Raw genomic sequence first — 11,003 nt, 5'->3', positions numbered from 1 at the left:
ATTTAATACCAGCTGAGTTAATTAAATATGGTGGAAATTCATTAATGTATCAAATTCATAAATTAATCTGTTTAATATGGAATAAAGAAGAAATCCCTCAACAGTGGAAAGAATCCATAATTGTTCCTGTGTTTAAAAAAGGTGATAAAATGAACTGCAATAATTACCGTGGAATTTCTCTACTCTCAACAACATATAAAATATTATCTAACATTCTTTTAACAAGACTAACCCCATATGCTAATGAAATTATAGGTGATTATCAATGTGGATTTAAACGTAACAGATCAACTACAGATCAAATTTTTCACATCAGACAGACACTTGAAAAAAAGTGGGAATATAATCAAAATGTCCATCAGCTATTCATTGATTTCAAAAAAGCATATGATTCAGTCAAAAGAGATAAACTATATAATATATTAGTTGAGTTTGGAATACCTAAGAAGCTTGTTAGTATGATAAAAGTATGCACCAGTGAAACAGAAAGTAAAATTCGTGTGGGTATTAATATGTCTGACAAATTTACAATTCATGATGGGTTAAAACAAGGAGATGCATTATCTCCATTGCTCTTTAATTTTGCCTTAGAATATGCTGTTAGGAAGGTAAAAGAAACTAAAGAAGGACTAAAATTAAATGGTGTGACTCAGTTGTTAGCATATGCAGATGATGTAGACTTACTGGGGGATGATGTGAATACAATTAAGAATAATGCTAAAATATTTTTCAAAACTGCTAAAGAGATAGGTTTGGAAGTTAACAAAGAGAAAACTAAATATATGCTTACAGGCCGAAACCAAGTGTTAGGTAATAATCAAAATCTAATTATTGATAACAACTCGTTTGAACCAGTTTCCAAATTCAAATACTTAGGAGTAATATTAACAAATGAAAATTATATTAAAGAGGAAATAAAAAGTAGGCTTAATTCAGGAAATGCATGTTACTTCTCTCTTCATAAACTTTTGTCTTCTCGTTTAATATCTAAGAAACTGAAAGTTAAAATATACAAAACAGTAATTTTGCCTGTAGTATTATATGCATGTGAAACTTGGTCCCTTACATTGAAAGAGGAACATAAATTGAGAGTATTTGAAAATAAGATCCTTAGGAAAATATTTGGACCTAAAAGGGATGAGGAGACAGGTGAGTGGAGAAGGTTACATAATTTAGAACTACATAATTTGTATTCATGTCCAGATATTATTAGAATAATTAAATCAAGAAGACTTAGGTGGGCAGGCCATGTGGCACGAATGGGAGAGGAACGAGGAGTTTACAGGATTCTTGTTGGGAAACCTGATGGTAAGAGACCTGTAGGAAGGCCAAGACGAAGATGGAGGGACAACGTTGAGATGGACCTAAGGGAAATCGGTAGGGATGGAAAAGAGTATATAGAACTTGCTCAAAATAGGGAAGCATGGAAGGCCTGTGTTGCTGCAGCCATGAACCTTCGGGTTTAAGAAGGCTAGAGAGTTAGTTAGTTAGTTAGTTGAATGCATATTTTAAAGCCAAATTTATACCATAAACAAATAACAGTTAATGAGATAGGACAATATTACAATTTTAGGAATTTTCGTAGGTTACGTGAAATTTCTCATACCACCAGTCTGTTTTATATTCTGTGATTAAATTGTGGTTGCACCTATACTATGAATACCTTCCTTATTTTGCTGAAATTAACATTTTTTTCTAATATAAAACATTTTGTACGTGTCAAAATTGTTACTTCGTCATCCAAAACAATATACACGATACTAAAACTGATTAAATTTTATATTTAAGGCAGGAACATAAGATAAGTTATTCAATGTTTTAATATCACGCACTTTTCGAAAAATCGACATACCTGCCATGTATACTAATAAGTTTTGTAATTAAAACTTTAAAAATAGAATTACTATTTAACTGTAACTTATATAGCATTGAAATTTTGGATAAGTGACTAAGATAAAAGTATTAATATTTTGAGTAATGAGCCCACTATGAAATATGATTTAGAAGTTAAAAAACAGCTAATATGGCAGCAAGATGTGTTAACTGTCACATCAATTTGGCGAGGTCTCTGCATGAACATCAGCGTTTAGCAAGCGCGGGAAGGGCACATGAATCCAAACACGGTTTTAAGAAATAAATGTTGTGTACAAAAGTAAAATAATAATTATAATATTTCTGTACGTACATAATTTTTGGAAAATAATAGAAACATGAGGTTCTGGGAATGCGTGGAAAGTTTAATTGAAGTAAATGACTAATTTATTCGCGAGTTCGAAATAAATTCTGAAGAATTTTAATGTTTGCAAACACTCCAGTTCTTCCTATTACAATTTTGGTTTGATTGGATGATATTTTATTCCACGACAAAAGTATCTACGGCAGCCACGGTTTTCTAACCGTGACACTGAAGAAATTGATTTACAATCATCGACTCCTTCTTGTAATTTAAGATACCTTGGTGGTAACATATCGAAAAGATAAAAATGTTGGATCTCTTTCTATGTATAAAATGTACGGTAAGATTTCAGCATTCAGCTGACAGAGGACTGAATAATTATTTGTATACTTAAAATGAGTAATACAAAGACATTAACTTACCTTGGCAATGAATATGGTTCCTACCATCACTGCATTCTTCATTACGAGCGAATGTGTGTAGACAGACCCAGATTTAGGACTAGCCCTATCAATAATGTCTTCATTAGGAAGAGTTTTGGTGAAAGTTATATTCCCGACTCCATTTTGCCTCAAATTGTATAAACCTAGAACGCTTGATACGAGAAAAGCAAAGCATTTTCAAGCTAAAATCTAATGTTATTTTCTCCCCTTCATTTTTGATCTCTGCATATTTTGAAAAAAGTTTCGACGCCCCTTTCGTTATGATAAAGTATGCGAAAAGCATTAAAAACATTAAAATTTGCCAGTGAACATATAGAGGTTAAAAAATGAAGTATGCTATGAAACTAAACATGTAGTATAATCTACCATTGGATACTCTTAGACATGTTAAGATGAAAAGAAAGTGGTTTAACACAAGGCGCTTTACTTTCACCAATAAACTTTATAATGTTATAGTATCGAGTAAGTAGAAAAATAAAAAATAAAAGGAACGTAAAATAGAATCAACAGAAACTAGACCCGAATTTAACAGATTATTTATGCTTATTAACCCAAGGTGGGTTTCATGTAACGTCAGGATGCGCAGAGCTGCCATGTTTGCGGCCAATTTTACCACAATGCAACACTCTTTTCTTAAAATTATTACTACATTTTATGCAGTCGATTTATTGAAATGCATAGTTATTTTATTTTGTTATTAACTTTAACACACCTCGCAAGAAACAAGCATTCAAACTTAGAAACAAACTTTAGCCATAGTGTTAATTTTGTGTCACCTCTCGCATAAAATTCTAATTTTTGGAATTTTGGAAACTGTGAAACAATTTGTTCTTGGTTTTAATGGTAGAATACAAAAACATGAACTGGTCCGTGTATTTTACTTATTTTCTTATGTAAGGCATTTTACATGTAGTTATTCTATTCTAATAATAACTGAATTTCATTTCCGTTATTAACAATAAAATTAACAAGCTTTATGATTTTTTGCAACTTGAAATGAACGATGCCAATTTCCAGGAAAGGGCGACGGACCTATTTAACCCCCTTCCTCTCTTTCGACGCCTATGCGTGGAAGCTCTTATATCATCTAGGAGTGAAAGGAACGTGTCAAGTAAGACTCTTATGGCGTGAGAAAAATCACCTTTGTAGAAGGGACCTTGTTATTCACAAGACATACTTATCTTTAAATGTATTATACAAATTATAAAAAATAAGCTTCCCCCGAAAGTTTGCTTCCTATAGACACTTGGCTATTAATCCATCTGGGCCTGAGTGTGTGTTTTTGAATATCGTATGTCGAAACCGCGAACGCGTAAACCGACTAGTATCACACTGGCATCTGAAGTATCAATTCCACACAACTTCATTTCACATAATCCACTTGCTAAATAAGCATCGATTTCACCAATATCTCATATGTCACTAAGCGACAAATTTCTACAATAGAAGAATTTTGAAATTTTTAAACAATCAAGTTAGTATTATTAAAAATTGTTTAAAATTCTGTCACAAATGTACTTACTCAGATTGTGAAGAACCAATGGCATACTGAGCATTTTATTTAGTTGGAGCCTAATATACCTCGCAAGAAAAATTGGTAGAATTTCCAATAACAAATTAATAATTGGAAGAGAGGCAGTATAGATAATGCCTTGGAAGTGATATATTTCAGCTGATGTGAACCGATGTTGCGGGGTTTTTCGAGGGCTCGTAACTTTGTCCATCACAAAGGGTATTAGGAAAATTTTGCAACCTGCACTGTAGCCGGCGGTATGACCTTTTGGTGTTAGTCCCCTACCCGCCTAAAAGGGAAAACGTTCCTGCTCCACTGCTAAAATGTATCTTGTTTTCACACGCTCGCACAGAATTGTAGATGAATGTTTGAAAAGGGAACACACTTTTATAAATTAGGTCCGTAAGAGTCTAACAACACGATGAGGTGTGTATATGTATATATATATGGACCGAGAGGAAAGTTTTGTTCTGATTGAATATAAAATATAAACAAGATCATGAGGGACCTTCGTGGCTCACCTCCTTAATAGCTGTTCACCCCGTACATTGCACAGTGCCATGAAAACACATTCTGATCTCTGACAGAGTGAAGATCACTACCACACTCCAACCGCATCCCTTCGGTACTGGTGTAAGACTTGGTGAGTACCAGAGTCGCTTATGCAGGAACATCGATGGAAAGTTTCGCGAGATGACCACGCAAGAAATTGAACCAGGGCCCCCTGCTTGCCTGAAGCCCTAACGGTTGGAACACCTCTGTCTTGGTCCTTAATGTATGGGAAATAAACCCGAAGAGGAAATAAACCCCTTGAAGATTGTTCTTACTTTTAAGTGATAGCAGAAAAATCAGGAACTTTGATTTTGCAAAATGGATGTGAACCTTTGATCTATCACCGCACAAACATATGTTGCTCATGCGCTTGAATGAAAAAGATTTCCTGCACAGATTAGTATAGTATATCCGTATAATACTATAGTTATTTTTGTTCTCTTGGCGGGAGTAAATGTTAGTGTCAACCGTTAATTTTTGTTATGTGGTTGCATACATATAGGTTAGAAAATGTCATTCTTCGAGGATTCGTAGCTTCGAAATTAGCAAAAGGTGATAAGAGTATATTAATATCATACATAAACATACAGAAGTCAACCAACGATTGTGTAGCATCAACATGGGCGTCCGGAAGGGGGAGGCAAGGGGGGCCGTGGCCCCCCCTGGAATATTAAAGTCAACCAAAAATTATGTATTTCACACATATAATTTCATTTTAGCCACAATAATGTGTGTTAATTATTGCATGAACACCATAAATTCAAATTTAAGCAATGTTTTTTTAGGGAACAACACTATATTTGGGGAAAATGTGACTTGTTTGCCCCCCCTGGAAAAAAATATCTTCCTTGCCCCTCCCTGGAAAAAATCCTGCGGACGTCCATGAGCATCAATATGTGTGAAACGAAATATGTCTCCAGTACTTTATCTACTTTCTACACACCCTACCCCATAAAATGTGTGTGTGTGTGTGTGTGTGTGTGTGTGTGTGTGATTGTGTGTGTGTGTGTTTACAGCATTACGGCACATGTTTACAAAAAATTCTAGATACACCTATGAATCTGGTTCCCCCTCAAAGAAATTCTGGGTACGGGCCTGGCTCAAGTAGTGACTCGAGAGACCTCGACCAATGACCGCGTGAGAGGAGAAGTGAGTGAGTGCAAGAAGAGAAAAATGCTGTTGCAGCTACCAGCCTTTTGCAGCAGCGCGCACTGTTTTGCTCCCCCTCTCCACGCTCGCCTTCTCCTTTTCTCTACCGTCATGCACCACCTTGCTTCACAGATTCTCAGCGGTTGCTGGTGGGTCCGAATTTGGAGAAAAGCTAGTAGGAAAGAAAGTGGAGTAATATAGAAAATTTGACCAATAGTTGCATACTTATTAGAAAATGAGGTTTATTTTAAATTGGTCTATTGCCCCACGCTTTTCAACTAACCCTTCACTTAAGTGGGTCATCCATTTACAAAGAAAACGAGAGGGAAATGCTCTCTTGCCGTTGGCGAGACGCTGCGATTTGCCAAAATCTGGAGTCAAACAGTTGCACACTTGCAGCTGGAAAATCAAGGTCACCCATTTCTCGTTGCGTTTTCTTGGCTTCGCCCATCCATTGCATTTGGTCAATTTCTCGCGGCAAGACCTGGCTCCTATCCTTACACAACACAGAGTCGCTTGTTTCATTGTTATTTTAGATAGCGCCGATTTTAAGAAGAAAAGAAATTATAGGCTCTGTCCGAAAGGTACGAAGTACGTACTTGAAGCATGGTTTTGGCGGAAGTGACGTCACCTAGTACAGTTCGAAAGCGCCAAGTACAGGAGTATGCAAGTGCATATCTAGCAGTGCAGATGGAAGCTGACTCGGTCACGTAATTTCCACACTCGTTGTTCGTTTGTTTAAAATCGCGGAGGTAGAAAGTCAGCAACACAGGTTAAATATACGTTATGGGTCAGCAAGTTGTTGGTTAAAGTGCTTCTAATGTGTGGAAGTGTATGTGTACGAACATTTGAAAATGCAACGTGATTTCTGTGGTAAAAACAAGTGTTTATAACGTGGGGAAAACAACGAGTACTCAGCTTTATCTACTGATCGTATTTGGCGCTGCAGTCGAAGTGCAATTCGAAAGACTTTCACTTCCAGTCCACGACTTCAAGACCGCACTCCAAGACCATACTCGGAGGATGCTCGCTTCAAGTACGGTCTTGCATCTTTGGGACACGGCCTTAGATTCTGTTTTCTTGCAATGAGAATTGTACATACAGCCATACGAACTTGCTGAATGAGTTTAAAACTGAACAACAGAGAAAATTACAGAAACTGTTCACACAACGACGAAGCTTGCAATGACGTATCTAGAAATATATTTCGAGGGGAATTAATTTATCTTTCATGCATTTCATGAAATCAACATAATTCCACCTCTATGTTCCATCACTAGTGTAACTTGGGCCTAACTTTGGGAAAGGGGGGGGGAGGACAGAACATGAACATTAGGTTCCAAAAGGGTTTTAAAAATTTCTTCTACCATTGTACATTTTAATAAACATGAAAATGTGGGGGAGGGGTGTCCTCCCTCGAGCCTTGCCCCGTGATCTACAGGGATTTATATATTTCCATTACCGTGATATGATAACCCTAATTAGTAATTACATAAATATGCGAATAGAAATGGGGAAATGAAGAAACAAGAACCTCTCCTATAGAATCATGTCGCCCCTGTTGATGTAAGAACGTAAAAATATGCATATAGCATTATTTACTTATTTTTATAATTTTGATTTAGAATGTATATTCTTAGCACACATCCTCAATACAAGCTTGGGAACAAATAATTATTAATAATAATAACTGAAATTCGGTATTACAGTATTTATAAAAATAACCATCTATAATGATTACACCAATTAAATACAGGAGGAGTGTAGCGCAGAAAACTCGAGCTTCAGCAGACACAGAAAATTTGTGGTGGTTTCCCATTCATCAGCTCTGTACGAAAGGTTCAAAAATAGGTTTGAAATACGGTCTTGTAGGAAGTGACGTCACGTAGTGCAGTTCGAAAACTCCAATTAAAAGAACATTCGAGTCTTTAGCGTGCAGGACCCGAGAATGCATAGGCTACTTCGTACTTCCCTTGTGTGCTTCTTATTCATTTGTTTGAAATCATGCAAGTCTAAAGTCGGCCAGTTGTAGTTCTAGGGTGACCAGACATACTCTTTTTAAGAGTATTATACTCTTTTAGAGGTTCATATACTCTATACTCTTTTCAATTTGCAAAAATCTCCAAATATACTCTTTTCCTTGCTATTTAATTTCATTCATTATTTTACGCGTAAAAATGCCTTAAAATCCACAGAACGGAAAACGTCAAGATGTCAACAAACTGAAGTATTTACTCGTTGACTCAAGAATTTCCTATGAACAATTTCAAAAATCATTTTCATATTCCATCAACAAGCAAAACATATTTCAAATTCATCGGAATTTAATGATAATTATTAGGGCTGAGCCGATACCACTTTGAACCGATACCGATGCCGATACTCTTACCGATTCCCACCGATACAGATACTGATACTTGAAAATTGCAATAATTAAATTTGTTCAAAATATTGATCAATATTGGTGTGTAAATATTCTCCTCCAATTATATGCATCAACATTCCAAGAAATTTGCTTTAGAATATTCAAGAATTGCATCATAATATTAAAATAGATATTATGTAGTCACAAAATATAGTTTTTTGTACAAAATTAGTGTAAAATAAAAAGGAAGTTTTAATTTTGCATAATTTCCAGGATAATTAGACTGTCAAGAAATCGCGTGGGATTTTTGCGGACCCCGTGAAAGACCAAAATGCATGCGCACCTTCAACCTATAGACTATACTCTTTTTGGTCAACAAATATCTGGTCACCCTATGTAGTTCCATTGTGTGAAAATGATGGAAATGTATACTAGTGTCCAAAATTAAAGCAACAAACAGAAATCCTTTCCTCGTGTGATTTTTTTTGTTCATAAATTTGCCTAGTTTAACCTGTTGCTATCGTGATTTTTTTTGTTGATAAATCCTGGCAGGGGTGCCCACAAGGAGGTTTTATGGAGCAGTTTGCGCCATCAAGATTTGGGGGGATTTTTTTCCCTTCAAATAATATAAAATTCAACATTTATACCTTTTCCAAAATATATGTAAAAATTTTACACCTTAAATGCACCATATTTAATCTATTAGATGAAGAAATGGAAGTGTTTAGGGCATTATCGAAGGGGGGGGCGGTATCGAACATCGAACTCCTATATATTATAACTTGACAAGTTTAAAAACAAGACGCTGCAATCCATTGTTTGCGCACCTCACATCACACTTCCCCACTCCATTGTCTGCGGCGACGTTCGTTCGCAGTGTTGCAACCTGGAGGGAGGGGAATCGTCTGAGAATTTTCAACGAAATTTGAATGTGAAAGGCATGAATTAGTATCCCCTCGCCTACGCTACCTATTGATTACGCTAAATTCTAAATACATTTTGATATTTTCCCTTTAAACCTTAAATGAATTAAGTTATATTAGGGATATTTCTTACCAGCATAAGAAATGTATGAAATAAAACGATAGAAAAATGAAAAATATATAAACGATAGAACTGAGCTCACCTTCTAAATGTTTTCCAGTTCTCCTTCCTCAGTTTCACTCTCCCACTCATCCGAGTCTGTGTCTACCGATGAATCTGTGTCCGTGCCTGAATCGGCTTCACCAAGTCTAATTATCAGTTCATCTACACGCTCGTCCTTAAGTCCATCTCTTTCAAAGTAAGAATCTTGCAGCCAAGAGTAAAGAGCATGAACATTTCAATGCTTTAGAAAAGAACACAGGCAAAGCGTTTTATCAGATTGCCTTCTCGTAGTGATTGTTGTACTACGATAAACAAACGAACCACCACCACCCCACTAGTTTTTTTTTTTTTCTAAAAAAAAAAACCTGGCCACTGCTCGATGTCGCATTCAGAAAATTCAGAAAGTAATTCGCCCTGTAGTTTCTCTTCGTTATGAACCTTAACGCACGTGCGTAATACTACAGTTTACGATCGGCGCACCGCACGCATTTTCAAAGGCCAGATTAAATAAAATGAACCACTGATATAATAGGAGCCTGCATGCACCGTCACGCTAAACAGTGAAAATTGTTTGTCATATTTGTTTTAGCTTAACTTTGCTGAGTTGGCACCACTGGTACTCTCAACGCCAGACCAGTGAGTAGAAGAGTGGTGGGGAGGATGACGTAATAGGAACTGCTCCGCAGCGATCTGCGCATATCGGGACTTAACTTGTCAGGCTATAGGCCTTAATTGACACGTGGGTTCTGATGGGGATTGTGAATAAAACTTTGGGGGGACAGTATCCAACTCTAGGTCTTAGATTATGACGACTACTTTAGTTAGAGGGGGATTGGGCATTAAATTGAAGGGGATATCCAATTCTTGTGTATTACTATTGTCTTAGACTGTTGCGGAAATTCCGGTGTGGAGACTGAGAATTTTTTGGAGGAGGCAATATCTACTCTTCAATATTAACAGTAAGTCTAAAATTGACATGGAAATTTTGGTTGTAGGATTGAGTATGAAATTTAAAGGGGGAGATAGAAAGCTCTTGATAAAGTGTTAAATCTTAGATTGTCAAGGGATTTCTGTAGTTGAGAGAGAGTTCGAACATTACATTTTGGAGACTGTATTTAGCGAAAGGCATCCACACGTTTTCGACACCGAATGTGCCAAAGAAAAAGCTGGAAAAGGAAAAGACTAAATATCTCGGGATCTTAAGAAAGTATTGACACCCCCATTAAATTAATATTCTTCAAAGCCTGCAAAGAAATGGATGTAAAAATTTTCTTGCTCGCGCTGCGATGTGTGTTTGGAGCTTTAATGAGATGAATATGAAATTTTTATACTAATGCTCCATTACAAGACAAGCGATATTCTCGATTGATTGATTGCTTTGGTGTTTTAAGCCCACTTTATGGACTCTAAGGCTAATCGGGATTGAACCTACAGTATAAAGTGGGATCCATGCGATATTCTCGATTATGATGAACGATTTTAGGGGTGGTCTTGAGTCATGGCACCCCTGTTTAGGGAGGAGGGGCAGATCAATTATAATGTTCAGTAAAGCTAAGGGAAAAGTTACTTTCGATAGACACGCTGTCGTAATTAAATATTTTGTGCGGATTACGATATGGTTTAAGGGCGCGAGTGATATGATTTGGGGGAAACACATGACATGATTTTGGGGGGATGCGCCATTGGCCTTCGAGGGGATGTGCACCCCTGAATCCTGGC

The sequence above is a fragment of the Lepisma saccharinum genome, chromosome 9, assembly GCF_977018435.1.
Source record: "Lepisma saccharinum chromosome 9, izLepSacc3.1, whole genome shotgun sequence".
Lineage (NCBI taxonomy): Eukaryota > Metazoa > Arthropoda > Insecta > Zygentoma > Lepismatidae > Lepisma > Lepisma saccharinum.
The sequence above is the reverse complement of the archived record's forward strand: the minus strand, read 5'-3'. Positions refer to the sequence as shown.